The sequence below is a fragment of the Macadamia integrifolia genome, chromosome 6, assembly GCF_013358625.1.
Source record: "Macadamia integrifolia cultivar HAES 741 chromosome 6, SCU_Mint_v3, whole genome shotgun sequence".
In the NCBI taxonomy this organism is placed as follows: Eukaryota; Viridiplantae; Streptophyta; class Magnoliopsida; order Proteales; family Proteaceae; genus Macadamia; species Macadamia integrifolia.
The window spans coordinates 16,456,307-16,467,560 of NC_056562.1; the positions used below are offsets into that span (position 1 = coordinate 16,456,307).

Genomic DNA, 11,254 nt, shown 5'->3' on the forward strand with positions numbered 1-11,254 from the left:
ATTATTTATAAGTGAACCGGCAAACCTAATAGTGCAATTAGGAAGTATGATTCAACCATTTTAGCCATTAGATATGTAAGGAATAGTCTAAACTAGTTATTAGTGAATGGTGAATTATTATTGTCATTTTTTCAAAACTTACAAGATAATGTATTTCATTCCAATTATTGAATAAAGAGGTCATGGTCTAGATTAGTCATATGTCCATTTCAAAGTTTAATTCAATCCCCTCCCCTCCCCTCCCCTCCCCTCCCTAGGTATAGTCATGCCCGTGCACTAGTACATTAGCCATTGTTATGCATTCATTCAACTTTGAAAAGGAATAGGTGGTTAAGATGGGAAAAACCATGAAATTGATAACTCGGATTTGTATTGTGACTTCTAGAATTAGCATAAACATTTGTGACACCAATATCTATCTTGTAAATTTTCAATATCAAATTTAATCATTTATCGTCTCATGTATGTTTATGCATCCTTTGGTTGCCCAAGCATTCACGTACACATTTTATTAGTCCTCAAGTTCCTTTCAATACTCTTCACCAAAAAGGGGAAAAAAAAAAATTCATGTCAATACTTTAGTTTGCCATGTGGTTAGCTCCTTTCGAGTTAAAACTTGACATGTGAGTAAAAAACTTTGGGTCTACAATGTGACGCAAAATGTGTTGCCCACTCACCTATTTATGTAGAGGCGAGAAGTCCAACTTTTTTTTCTGTCATGTGGTTAGTTTCTCTTCGATATGATTTCAATTTCAAAATTTGATTGATTTTTTTTTTAAATTAAGTCAGCAAATAGATTTTGGTCAAGAAATTGAAACGGTTGGTTTGGTTGAATCAATTAAAATTTTCAAGAATAAGAAATTCATTTGATAACTTTAATTCTTTAGAATAGATGTTTTCTCTGTTATACCCAATGGATCACTGAGAGGGGGGGTGAATCAGTGATGTCAAAAAACGATCATCACAAGTTGCCTCACGTGCACACTCGTCAATTAATACCTAAAAGCAAATCACAAACCACAACACAAAGAGATATGTGGTTCGGTAGTGTGCCAACATCCACAAAGCAAATGACCGTTTGAGCTACAACTCAAATCCGGTCTTGATAATTCGACTGCACCCACAATTAGGAGCACCAACCCCAATTCGTATCGCACCCATGACACAGGAGCACTGACCTCTTTACAAAATTCAGCACAATACCCACTGTATTTGGAGCTACAACCTCAATTACAGTTGTCATGCACCCACGCAACAACGTTTACAACCAATCACCAATAAACATAGGTTTACAATAAAAAAACCCTAAAACATCAAGTCTACTCGCAACCCAATAATAGACTTACATTCAATAGAAATCAAATAATGAATCCACTTTGATTTTTTGCTCTTCAATCCATGCACACCTTCTCAGACAAGATGTCTTTTAGGCGACTTCAAACAACAACCAATAACTTCCTCCACATATCTAAATTAAAGATGGCAGCACTTCAATTTCAGATATACCCTCATTCAATCATGGTACCAGCAACAATAGTATGTATGTTCGTGGCAGCAGTAGGGACAACAGAACATAAAAGGTTCTTCAATTAATTGATGAGCTTTCAGCACTGATAATGAATTAAAGTAGGCTTAGCAGATCAGATATATATGTCCATAAGAAATCAGATTCAATCATACTCAGATTGCATGCTAAAATCAGTTTTGATTCACACAAAATTGCAACATGAAAACAGTAGATATCTGAACTTGATATGATCTTGTCAGTTCGTGAGTTTTATAATCAAGTAATCTATCAAACATAATCTGAAATATGTAGCAGTATACTGTACTCTAACCTGGAAATTTTCGGTTCAACATTGCATAAATCCAATCTTGCATAATGAAGACAAATTGAAATCCAGATCTGTATGTTGTCTTTCAACTATGATTCAGCAGCCTATTTGCATAAGAACCATCTTGATTAACACAGCAGCAACAATGGACAACAACAGCTTCTACCTTTGTCAATTCAACATGAATGCATATGGGAGGAACTTGACTTGAACGCAGAATTTCTGAAATCTCCTTCTTCTTTATCCTTGATCAATTCACAGTTAGATCACCATGAAAAAACTGGACAGCATGAGTAGGACTCTCATCTTCCATTACAGAATTTTTGGAGTCCTAATTAGATTAGGATAGGAAGAAATACAAGAGCCACACTAGAAAATTTTGAGAAGAGAATCTAGTTAAGATCTGGACTTTATGGAAACACCGAGTTGTTTCTGTTGATATTGGCCCCGCCATATGGGTGAATAGCCCATATGTCAAGATGAAGGCAACGTCTTCATCCTCTTAATTGAGAAGAAGACAACCAAATAAAAACACTATTGACAATTAATAGTGTGAAGACAAAAACTTCCCTATTCCCTTATATGCGAATAGAGAAGAAGGAAGAAAGAAGAAGAGGGGGTGGCACCAACCATGGCCGGCACCGCCCTCCACATACCATGTTGAAGAAGAGGAGACCGAAGCAGCTACGACATTGGCCATGAACGTAAAATGTGGTTTATAGTTCTTTCTCCTCTCCTATAAATAGAGGGAGTTAGAGGCTCTTTGAGGCATCCGACCAGAACGGGTTTAGGAGAATAGGAGGAAGGATAGCCCCCTATACTCATTTGTAGTATCTCTTGTTTCTGGTATTGGTTGTTCCTGTGAGTAGGAATTCAGGGAGAGATATTTTGTAGTAAGCAGTAAGTGTATTTGGGTTTTGGGTATTGAGAGAGTGTGTTATCAACATATGTAAGTTATTCTCATCATAGTGAATTTGTGTTCCTATATTCGCCCGTGGACGTAGGCCAAAAGTCGAACCACTTAAAACTTTGTCTTTTTTGTGTGTGTGTTTTCTATTTGCTTCTTTTACTATCATTTTCTCTTGCTCCCTGAAACCACAAATATCAATCCTGGTCATTCCCGTTGCAACAACTGGCATCAGGATTATAACAATTGTTATCAGAGCTGATCAGTATTTCAGGTGGAGTTTCTGAGATGGCAGCAAAGTTCAAGATCAAGAAATTTGATGGTAAAATTAGCTTCAGTCTTTGGGGCATTACATGCCCTATTGATTCAACAGAACCTACAAAAGGCACTTGAGGGGAAGGACAAGTTGCCAGTAACGACGTCCAATGAAGACAGAAAAGATTGACGAGAAGGCATGCAGTATGATTCACCTTAGTCTTGCTGACGAGGTGTTGCATGAAGTCATTGAGGAAGACACGGTGGCTAAGTTATGGTTGAAGCTAGAAAGCTTGTACATTACAAAGTCTCTCACTAACAGGTTATACTTGAAACAGAGGCTCTACACTCTTCGAATGAGGGAAGGTATGCCCATTAAAGAACATATTGATGAATTCAATAGAACAATTATGGATATGAAGAATATTGATGTTAAAATTGAAGAAGAAGATCAAGCTCTTATTCTTTCTTTCTTTCTTTCTTTTCTTTTCTTTTCTTTTCTTTTCTTTTCTTTTCTTTTCTTTTCATTTTTTTTTTTTTATTGAACAAGAAAATATATTACAAAAACAGAGAACTACATCACTATAGACTGATATTGTTTTTTGGCTAATGCCTCTCGAGCAAGAGTTTTAAGAGTGTCCATATAGCTAATATTAGTAATTAAACAAAAATTAGGGTAACTAGGGAGATGGTCTAATTCATTACATATTGCTACTAAAGTTCTAGGCCAAAGGTTAAGTAACAGGTCCTGATTGTTTTGAAGTAGCCACCCAATTTCCTTTGCATCACTCCACACTTGTTCTGTTTCCATCTGCCATGCTTGTGCCTTGATTAATTCTTGCATCAAGTCTATTGCCTCGGCCTCACCATATTTTCCTATCATGCAAAAATTAGCTTCCATTAATAGGCATTTCTCATATGATATAAATCCTATTGCTCATGCAGATGTTTTTCCCTTTATGTCCTTTACACTGGTGATGATGATTGTATTTGTGTTATTGTGTGGGCTTCGTGTGATACTAGATTGCCCCCAATCAGATTGTGGTATTGTTTCAAGATTTGTCATCCCAAAGGTGATCCAGAACTCAATCTTTTTGATTGTTTGAGCCAGATCATGTTTTTTCCCGCTAAATTCGGTTTTGTTCCTGTGTTCTCAAATAAAGTAAGTGGTGAACATAAAAATAGTGAAGAACCATACTCAGTCTTTTTTAGGTATTAGACCAGAATTGAAACAGTACATTATTATGTTGTTCACATTTGTGGTTGGAGTGAGTTCCGGTTTGAAACCCAAAGGTCTGGTGGCCCAGACCCATTTGGCAAATTCGCACTCAAATAAGACATGAAAAACACTCTCTCTATTGTTATTGCATCACCCACAGGTCGGATCCAAATACCACCATTTGATATTATATCCTTAGTAGGTAAACCATTGTTAATGGTTCTCCATAAGAATAATTTAAATTTGGGGTGGATTTTGAATTTCCACAAAAATCACCATCATTTTGTGCATGGTCTAGTGCACATGCACCTAAGTGAGTGGTTATTGGTCCAGGTCAGAGTGTTGCCATTCAGAAAAGTAGCGGCCTGGTTTGTCCTGAAGGACCCATCCTTTGTTAGAAGACACCTCCATTGATCTGATTGCTGTGTCAATGGGATCATGTTGATAATATCCGTAAAATGTGTTGGCCATATCGAATTCAACAATTTCAAGTTCCACTGCCTATCGGATATGGTGTCACTAATAGTTACAATACGAGGGCTTGTGACTTTGAGACCTTCCAAGTCAAGAACTTGGTTGTCCTTCTTGATCCATGGATCGCCCCAAAAGGCAGTTTTGAATCCATTTCCTATTTTTCTGATACCTTTTTCAGCCAAGGAATGATCTTACAAATACTATTTCAGAAATAAGATCCACGGGCTTTCAAAGTTTTTTGATCAAAAATGGATATGTTGTAAAAATACCTAGCCTTCAGAGACTTAGCCCAAATGTTGTTTTCATTGGTTATTAGCCTCCACCCTAATTTAAGGAGGACTAGGTTGTGGGTTTCAGAGTCTCTTATTCGTAATACACCTTTAGTCTTGGGTTGCAGATGATTTTCCATTGCATTTATTCTTATTTATTTAATCTCCATTCCAGAAATGTAGGTACATGGAGTCGAGCTTCTTGCATATGGTCTTGGGAAGTGCGAAGCAGCTCATGATGTATGAGGGTACTGATGCCAAGGTGGACTGTAACAGTACACCTCTTCCAACAAAGGACAACATATTAGACTTCCATAGACTAAGCTTACCCCTGACTCTTTCTAATAGTCTAGAAAAAGATAGGGTTTTAGCCCTCTAGGAAGAGGTTGGTCCCCAGGTAGATTGACTTGTTGTCCATTTTCTTAATTCCAATTATATTACTCAATTGTTTTTGGTAGGGGCATCAATGTTTGAGCTGAAAGCTAATTCACTTTTTCAAAGTTGATGGTGAGCCCAGAAAGATCTGAGAATAAATCTAAAACACATTTGATGGTAGCCAAGTCATCATGGGTGGCTCTACAAAAGATAAAACTATCATCTACAAAGAACAAATGAGTGATTTCAGGGGCATACCTAGCAATTTTGATTCCTTTGAAGAGGTTAAGATTCCTATATGTAGTCAATCATCTGGATAGGGCTTCCATCACAATTATAAACAAAAATGGGCTTAGAGGGCACCCTTGTCCGATTCCTCTAGAGGCAGAGAAATGATTGAAACCAGAACCATTTATTTTAATTGGAAAAGATGTGGTACTAATGATATTTTGGATCATACTGCACCATTTTTCACCAAATCCCAGAAAGCGAAAAATGGCAATGAGAAAATCCCACTCAACTTTATTGTAGGTCTTTGCCATATCCAATTTTATTGCCACAAAACATGTCTTACCTTATTTCTTTTTCAAGAAATCAAAAATTTCTTGAGCAAGAATGATATTATCAGTGATTTGTCTTCCTGGTACGAAGGCAGCTTGGTGGGGGGAGATAATTTGACTCAGATGTGGTTTTATTCTTTTGGCCAGAAATTTTGCAATGATCTTATATGAAATATTGCAGAGGCTAATAAGTCTGAAGTCCCCTACTGATTGGGCATTTTCCTTTTTTGCAATCAAACATAAGAGTGTGTGGTTTGAAAGGGGTGGCAATCTAATGGATTGGAAAAAGTCTAACACGAATTTACATATATCATCCCCTAAGAAGTTCCAACACTTTTGGAAAAATATGGCCTGAAATCCATCAGATCCCGAAGCTTTGAAAGGTCCGATGGAAAAGATAATATTTCTAATTTTCATAGGTGTGGATGGTGAAGTGATTAGAGGAATGACGTTTGCCTCCACAGGGTAAAATGGGTATTCAATGAATGACGGGTCTAGTGGATTAGAAGTGGTAAATAACTATAAAAGAAATATAGCAAATTCAACAACTATATCCACCAAGGCAGTCAATTTTTCACCGCAGTTATTAACAATAAAATCAATCTTTCTTTTGTGAAAGTTTACCTTGGTGACGGAATGATAGAATTTAGTATTTCTATCTCCATCTATGATGTACAAGTGCCTTGACTTTTGGTGCCAGTATCTTTCTTCCGCATCTAAGATCCAGCTTACCTTGCTATGGATCCAATCCATTTTTGGATAAAGTGTTAGGAAGACACAAATGATCCTTATTTTCCAGCAGAAGAAATTGGGATAAATAATTGAATTTCAACTTGTCAATATGGCCAAAGGTGTTCCAATTCCACTTGGGTAAATTCCTACTTAATGATGCAAGCTTCCCTATAAGTGAGTCATTTCCCAGTGCTTTCCATTTTTTAGAAGAATAGGAGAAAAATTCTGGGTGGGCCATCCATACATGTTGATAATGGAAAAGCTTTTTATATTTCGTATTTGGTCCCGTTGTCTTAAAAACTATAGGGTTATGGTCAAACCCAACAGAAGCCAATTTTACAATTGAAGAGTTTGGACAATGGGTAATCCATTCCAAGTTTGCATAAACCTGATCAACCTATTCTTTTATGAGGTTGGGAGGTTTTTGCTTATTTGACCATGTATAATGGTTACCTTGGGGTCTGATCATTTGGAGGTTATGGAGAGAGAGTAGATTCTCCAGTAAAGAGATTGATATGGTGGTTTTAAAAGGGTTGCCTCCGAATATTTGGTCTTGGGAAGTGATTTCATTGAAATCGCCCAAAATAACAAATAGGAGATTGAGCTGGGGCCAAAATTCCGTTCTAGGGTTTGGTTGGGGAGGAGCATACAAACAGACTAAGGCCCAGCAGAAAGGCCTATTCATAGTAGGATTGAAAGTTATTGTGAAAAAACAACTGCCTACAAAGGATGATTTAAGAGAAATATCATTCTTCACAAGAAGCCATAAACCTCCTTTCTTCCCACTTATCCCTGTACTATTATCTATATAGAACCATCATATCCCTTAAGGGATGGGTGCAGTTTGAAATTACTGGTCCATAATTTTGGTTTCACACAAGAAAATTATGTCCGATTTCACTATTTTGACATGTGTGAGAAGACAACCTCTAGTAGTCACTGATTTTAGACCTCTCACATTCCAACTTAAAACATGCATCTTGAAATAAATAACTGTAAAACAGAAAAAAAGTCAGGCAGGAAGCAAGGGTAAAGATTTGTGGAATTATAAGTATAGATATCTGAAGATTCACACAAAGCTACCTATTTCTAATGATAGTTCTATCAGAGGTAAGGTCTCAAGAACCGGCAGCCCAAAACACAAGTGCAAGATTCAACTATGATTATTGCAACTGAAAGGAAGCAAGTGGTGATGGTAAGAGTATACCTTGGGATGAATTGTCTCTTCCTTTACTTCTTCTAAAGGTTATACCAGGACCATATCAGGCTTAGATAAACACAGAAAAAGCACGATAGATAACTTGAGAAAGGATGGAAGATATTGATAAGACTTACCCGGTTCCTTGTAGGGTCCTATGGCTCTCCCCCTTGTGGTAAATCATCTTCATTTTCATCATTAATTTGTCCATAATGTTCTGGTTCATTGTTCACTTTACCACAATCTTCAGTGACAACCCTCCCTTTGAAACTCTCCATAATGAAGTTAATGGTTTTGGATGGGTTATCGGTTTCGGCAATGAGGTCGCATATGCTAGAAAGTGTGGTTTTTTCCTAAAGGTCCAATCGTTGTCTCTTACATGGCTTCATCCTTGAAGGTCCTACTTTGGTATAGAGGTTTTGTTTTGTAATGGGGGTTGCAATGGGGGAAAGATATATTGTATGGTGACATTGGTTGGATTGTTGAGTTGACAAAATAATGGATTTTGTTTGATTACCTTTCCTGGAAGGGTGATCTCAGTGTTTAATTTTTAAGTATTTTGGGTATTGGAAGGTTGGGTGGCATCAGTTATTATTGGTGGGGGAGGGGAGACCACAGGGAAAAGGGGGGGCACTGGGGCAACCCGATGCTATCGGCCAAACCTCCCAATAGGCCCACCGAAATGGGAACTGAAAGGGGGACCATATCAAGTGTCAAGGAGTTGTATTCAGTGGTTTCCAATGACGCAAATCCCATTACCCACTGGGATTCTTCCATATTGTACAAAGAAGCCAGTGTTGTAGTCATTTCAGCCGACTTATATGGGTGAGACATTATTTGATCCACTTGCATTGGAGAGAAGTTGTTTGTTGTTGGGAGGTTTTGAAAGTCGCACAGCTCATGCTCTGCACTCAAGGGAACAGATTGTGCCTGTGACATAATGCCACCAATGGGAACCATCGAGACAGGAACTGGCATAGGGAATGTTTCAGTATCCACAGTAATAAGAGGCCTTCTTATATTGATGAACATGGGTTTAGTGATGGCATTCAAAAGGGGGAAAGGTAGGGACTAGTTCGAGGAGTTAATATAATCCGTGCATATCTCGAGGTGGGCAATGGAACCACACAAAGGACATAGGGTTGTGATTTCATACTTCAAAGTGACAGTAGTAGTTCCTCCATTTGGAAGGTGGATGGTGGAGTTCAGACATATTGGTCTGTGTTACTTCACAGCTATTTTGACACGCACCGAGTTCATTGGGGAGCCAAGTTCCATTAAGTTGATGCTTAGGTCCAATATTCTTCCCATGCAAGACGTCGCCGCTCTAACATACTGAAGGGAGATGGCATTTATAGGGATTTTGTCAACCTAAATCCAAATGGTAGTGGATTCAAGCTCTCTTATAGAAGCTTCAGAGTCAAGGGGGTACACTCCAAGTTGCAGTAATAAGTTGTCACTCCACCACGGTGAGTATGCAAAGACACTTTTTTTGGCTTCAATGAAGATAAACTCAACAAAGAAAGATCCCCTCTCTGAATAGCAAATGAAGATAGCACCTTTTGATTCCCATAAACTTACTAGCCGATCTCTAAGATCGATGGCATCAGGGAATGGAGCATTGACAACCACCAGAACAAGAGAAATAACTGTCATAGAACAGACTTTAGAAGCTGGATCTTCCCTGGACTTGATTTTCGGTGCCCCCTATGTGGCTTGGATTGGAGAGGTGTGAGTGGTTTTTATCGCCAGAGCAAGAGGAAAAGGTTTAGCCATGTAACAAGGATCTCGGATGGGCTCAGGACTTGAGGATTGGGGTGTTGGCAAAGGTGGTTTGTCGGGTTTTTTAGGACGATTTTAAGGTAGGAGATGTTTTTACAGAAGGGTGGTATGAGTTAACTTTCCTCATTTGGTTGGTGGGTGTTAATGTTTTGATGGGACAAAAGAGGATTTTACTTAAGATGTTTGGTGGGAGTGAATGTTGGGTTATGCTGTTGGAGATATGGTGGTCGGCAGTATCTATGGGTGATGTTTAGGTATAGTACACTTCCATAATGGGTTGGAGATATTATGGACTAGCAAGATCCTTGGGTTGTTCTGAAGTTGTAGCAGAGAAACGGAGCTCCCATTTAGAACTGAGGAAAGAAGGAGGGGTGGGTTAACGAGATGTTGGGAGAGACACTCTAGTTGAAAAGTGTACTGGGATTAGCAGGGCGGCATCTTGTGATGCCCACAGCAGGTGGTGATGGGTTTAAAGAGAAGAAGAAGAAGAGGAGGAGGAGGAAGAAGATGAGAGGAGGACGGTGAGTGAAAACCGATGTCGGAAATGACATTGAGAACAGCAATGATGAGAGGGTATTTCCTCCAGTTTCTCCTAGAGGTTGTCTTCAGGATAGCTCTTATTCTATTGTGTTCATTACCTTCTTCCTATGAGCATTTTGTTACTACTATGCTTTGTGGAAAAGACACCATTAGTATGGAAGATGTGAAATCTTCATTAAACTCTTAGGAGTTAAGGAAAAGGATGTTTGAGAATACTAAATATAAACATGCTGAAGGCCTAGTTATGCAAAAGGGAAGAGGTTTTGAAAGTAAAGGTCAATTCAAATCTAATCAAGATATTGAATACTACTATTGTCACAAGGAGCACATTAAGAAGAATTGTTCAAAATTAAAAAATAAGCAAAGGGACAAATCCACTAATGATTCTTTTGATGTTGTTGGAATTGTGAAAGCCGCCGGAGAAATCCTTTCTGTTATCGGAGAAAACTTGTACTTTGAAAAAGATTGGCTTCTTGATTCAGGGTGTCCCTATCATATATGTCTTAATAGGGATTGGTTTTCCACCTATCAGGTTTTGAATGGTGGTAGTGTCTTACTGGGTAATAATACGCCCTATAAGATTGTGGGAATAGGTACAATCCGAATTAAGATGCATGACGGTATTATTAAGACTTTAACTAATGTCCGGCATGTTCCAGAGTTGAAGAAGAATTTGATTTCTTTGGGTATACTTGACTCTAATGACTTTTAGTATTCTGCTCAAGGTGAAGTCTTAAAAGTTTTGAAAGGTGCTTCTGCTGTGATGCAAGGAAAGAGGAATAATGGCCTTTATTTATTGTAGGGCAGTACTGTGACAAGGCATTTTGATGTTCATAAGCATTCCACATGTCAAGAGGTTATTGCAGATTCTGAGACTGCTTAGTGGACTAATTTAAGAGAAGAAGCTCTTTGTGCTAGCGTTCGTAGCACTTGAGAGTCCCGTTGGGGGCTAGTGTGGAGAAGACTTGTATGTTGGTGTTTTGAAATTTACCCATATGACGGCAAGGTAGAGATTATTGATATTGGCCCCGCCATATGGGTGGGCACATATGTCAAGATGAAGACAATGTCTTCATCCTCTTAATTGAGAAGAAGACAACCAAATTAA

General features: G+C 38.3%; 1 long non-coding RNA gene across 1 annotated transcript; it reads right to left on the reverse strand.

Moving 5' to 3' along the window:
• Positions 1-1,033: 1,033 nt before the first annotated feature.
• LOC122080842 lies at positions 1,034-2,274 on the reverse strand. The gene is made up of 2 exons (XR_006140926.1): positions 1,839-2,274; positions 1,034-1,610 (listed from the first exon to the last, which is right to left on the reverse strand). It is a non-coding gene; the product is annotated as an uncharacterized LOC122080842 (long non-coding RNA).
• Positions 2,275-11,254: the final 8,980 nt, after the last annotated feature.